The sequence below is a fragment of the Elephantulus edwardii genome, unplaced genomic scaffold (assembly GCF_000299155.1).
Source record: "Elephantulus edwardii isolate Elephantulus edwardi_28Jun2011 unplaced genomic scaffold, EleEdw1.0 scaffold00005, whole genome shotgun sequence".
In the NCBI taxonomy this organism is placed as follows: Eukaryota; Metazoa; Chordata; class Mammalia; order Macroscelidea; family Macroscelididae; genus Elephantulus; species Elephantulus edwardii.
This window is the reverse complement of record NW_006399755.1, coordinates 13,263,629-13,268,033: the sequence shown is the minus strand read 5'-3', so window position 1 is coordinate 13,268,033 and position 4,405 is coordinate 13,263,629. Positions and strand designations below refer to the sequence as shown.

Here is a 4,405-nt window from a genome sequence, read left to right as displayed (position 1 = left end):
TGAGTACTTTAAAGAGGTCCCTAACTGCAGACTTTCCCATCGCAATACGTTTTTTTATTTCCTGGCTACTGGTGCCAAGAGTGCCAAGCTTTTGGATTCTATCAGCAAGGATTTTTTTTTAAAGAATTGTTGCATCTATAGTCTATAGTCAGTTCATGACTATAGATGCAACAATTCTTAAAAAAAAATCCTAGCTGATAGAATCCAAAAGCACATAAAAAAAAATCACCATGACTAAGTGGGATTTATAGTAGGTATGTAAGGATGGTTTAACATAAGAAAAATAATCAACTTAATTCACCATATAAACAAGGTAAAAAACAAGAACCATATGATCTTAGCAATTGATGCAGAAAAGGCATTTAACAAAATCCAACACCCTTCTTTATTAAAACACTCAGCAAAATTGGAATAGAAGGGAATTTCCTCAACATAGTGAAAATATGCAAAACCAAGAGCCAGCATCTTTCTCAAAGGAGAAAGACTAAAAGCATTTTCCTTGCAAACAGGAACCAGGCAAGGATGCCCTTGTCACCACTTCTATTCAAATATTTTATTGGAAGTGCTTGCTAAGGCAATATGACAAGAGAAGGAAATAAAAGTCATGCAGAACAGCAAAGAGATGCTTAAACTATCATTATACGCAGATAATATGATAGTATACACAGAAAACACCAAAGGCAAAAAAAAAAAGACATTTTAGAGTTAGTAGGCCAATTTGGTAGAGAGGCAGGATATAAGATCAATATGCAAAAATTAGTAGGATTCCTCCAAAGTAACAAAGAGAACTCAAAGAAGAAAATCAAGAAAGCATTAATATTTACAATAGCCAATCACAAATTGAGATACTTGGGAGTGAACCTAACTAAAGATATAGAAGAACTATATAAAGAAAACTACAGAGCATTTTTGCAAGACACAATAAATGACCTAAATAAATGGAAAAATATGGCCTATTCATGGATAGGAAAACTCAGTATTGTAAAATTACTGTTCCTCTTCAACTTGTTCTCATGTAGTGGATCATATGATTATCTGATTCAAAATTACCGATTTCAGCCCATTAATGAATAGGATGTAGACTTTTTGCACTCACTTCAATTTTTTTTACAAAGTACATTTTTTCCTAGATTCATACTTTGTCATTCCATGTTCTAATTGTTAATTGATGTTTACAATGTTTTCTCCTCATTTTAAATAATGACATATCTACAGTCAAGGAAGACTCTATATTGTTTGAAAGATTTATCACATCTTTCCCGTTACAGTAGACATTCCTCCTGACAGTCCTGCTGTGTTGGACCAGAGAATTTTCTTCCTCTGTTGCAATTGCTACTGCTGCTCTATCTGCAATTTCTCTGTCTCAAAAATAACAAGAAGAACCAGGATCCTAAATTAGTGTGTGTGTGTGTGTGTGTGTGTGTGTGTGTGTGTGCTGCCCTGGAAAAATCTGTGTATTTTTTGAGCCACAAAGAGGGAAAGCTCAAAAGTGGCCCTGCCCATGGACTGGACTCTATCCCAGACTATCTCCATCAGCCCCTATAGTCTCTATCAGGGTCTCATCTAGCTCCTCCTCCTCATCTTCTTCCAGCTCCTCTTTGGTCTTCTTAGCATAACCTTTCAAGAGCAATTCATCAGGTGACACCAGCACCCCAGAGCCAATGGCAGAAGCAGTAGTGGCCATGTCTGTAGGAAACACCAGAGCTAAATGCAATATATATGGTGCTTTGTTTGGTGCTGTTGAGTCAAGAACCACTCATAGCTACCCTATGAACACACCTAAATCCTGCCCTATCCTGTGCCATCCTTATCATCTTTGACACACTTGAGTCCATTGCTGAAGTCACTGTGTCAATCCATCTGGTTGGGAATCTTTCTCTCTTGTTGGTGCTACATTCCCCCCCCGCCCCCCCCAAGCAATAGCTTCTTTCCAAGCAATAGCCTCTCCTAGCAATACATCAAAATATGAGAGACGAAGCTTCATTATCTTTGCTTCCAAGGAGCACTCTGACTGCACTTTCCCCAAGACATACCTGTTTGTTATTTTGGCAATCCATGGGATATTTAGTACTATTCTCCAACACCACAATTCAAAGGCATCAAATCTTCTTTCACTTTCCTTATTCATTGTTCAGTTCTCAGATGAAAGTGATTAGCAAAACCTTGGGCTGACTCAGGCCAACCTTAGTGTTTTTGGAGAGGTGCCTGACAGTGTGGAAATGCAATACATTTCCTTAACTCTTGACTACTGAAACCAAGAGTGATCATCGTTTCAAGCAGCGAAAAATCATTGACAACTCGAACCCTTTCTCTATATATCGTAACGACGTCTATTGGCTCAGTAGTGATGACTTCTGTTTTCTTGATGTTGAGATGTAATCCATACTGAAGGCTGTAATCCTTGATCTTCTGTAGCAAGTGTTTCAAGTCCTCCTATTTTTCAGAAAGTAATGTTGTGTTATCTGCATAATGCTGGTTGCTGGTGATCCTACATCTGATACCGGTGTCATATTTCTCTTTATAGAGACCAGCTTCAAAGATTGTTTTCTCTGGATATAGACTGAATAAGTATGGAGAAATACTGATGCACATCCTTCTTGATTTTAAACCAGGCTGTCTTGCCCTGGTCAGTTCATACAATAGCTGCTGATCTAAATTTTGCATAAGTATTACTGTTACCCTTTAAAACATGAAGAACCAAGGCACAGAAGTGTTAGTATATGTTTAAATGTTACACTGTTTATAAGTGACAACTCTGTGGTTTACATGCTGCCTGACTGTCTCCATAGTTTATGGGTTCAACCACAACGTAGTCTCTTCTTCAAAAGATGCTATCAAAAACTTACAGAAACATTATCATTAATGTTACACAATTTCAAGTCATTACTATGCAGCAATCTGTGGGTTTAAGACAAAAACAAAACATAAACTTTGGTTAAAAAAATAAAACTATGCCATCTTTATAAATAAAATTATCTATTTAGAAAATCCCAAAGAAATCTCAGACAGAATGAAAAAAGGTCATTATAGTTTCACAGGTCAACATATATATCAATATAAACAATTGAGTTGTTGCTGTAAACCTGAAGTGATTTAGAAAACAAATGCCATTTACAATCACAAAAGCTATAAGGCATAAATCATGTAAAATTTAGTCAACATCTGTCACTAGTTTTGGTAGAGGAAATGATAAAACTTTATTAAAGAACATAAAAATGATCAAAATTAATACAGGGAAAGTGCATTCACATTTGTGAAGGTAATCATATAGATGATATATGTTCTCTAAATCAACATAAAAATCCAGATAATTCTAACTTTATCATACTATGATGGATTCTTATTAAAATAAAAAAGTTGATTTCAAGCTTTTATATGTAAGAGAAAAGAAACAAATCCAATAGCAAGAGCTGAGTAAATTTACCTTACCAGATAGAAATATTTATAAAAAAGTAAAATGAACAATACAGTGTGAGACTGACCAGAAACAAAGTAAGAAAAAAATAGAACATTTAGAAATATTGTTGTTGCTAGTGTTGTCACTGAGACAATTCAACACAGGCCAGAGCCTACATTATCTTCTCAATTTCTACTGCCATGTTGAAATCATTTATAACTGACCCTCTAGCTGGTTTTTGGAGGCTGTAAATTGCATAGAAAGAAATTTGTCAATTTTCTCCTTTGGAGTTCCTGGTGGCTTCAAACCATCTCTTTGGGTTAGCAGCACAACTCCCTACGGACTATAACATATAGGGACCATCAAGTGTATGTAGAAATTGTTATGTGTCATTGAGTTGGAACTGAACCATAATTGACCTTCTAGGAGGTTTCAGAGAAAGCTAATTGTATGGGAAGAGATTGCACATATTTCTCCCACAGTGCAGCTGATTCAAACCAGTTTCCTTTGGGTTGGCAGCGCAACTCTTTATCACTAAGCCACCAGAGACCAACCACTATTTAGAATTGGTTCTACATAAATACAGGAACTATCAATTGTATTTAGTAATTTTGTTGTTATGTGCCATTAAGTCAGAATGGACTCACAGCTGACCTTCCATTGTGTTTCCAGAGGCAGTAATTGCACAAGAAGAGATTGTCTATCTTTCTCTTGAGGAGCAGCTGGTGGATCTGAACCTGTGAGTTGGCTCTGCAACTCTTTACCACTAGCAGCTAGAAATTTGTTGCTCTTGTTAGGTGCCTTTGAGTCTCTTACAACTCATAATAATCCCATGAAAACCAAACTGGAACCTAGCTACATCCTGCGTCATCCTCAGGATTTCCAAAATCCTTGAGACCATTGTTGGAATCATTGTATCAGTCCATTTAATTGAAAGTCTTCCTTTTTTTTTCTGATCCTCTATGTGCTTTCTTTCTTCTCTGTCTTTGTAATGACCTTTTGCTGTCT

At 36.3% G+C, this 4,405-nt stretch overlaps 1 pseudogene; it reads right to left on the bottom strand.

Moving 5' to 3' along the window:
- Nucleotides 1-1,248: 1,248 nt before the first annotated feature.
- LOC102876101 lies at nt 1,249-1,684 on the bottom strand (annotated as a pseudogene).
- Nucleotides 1,685-4,405: the final 2,721 nt, after the last annotated feature.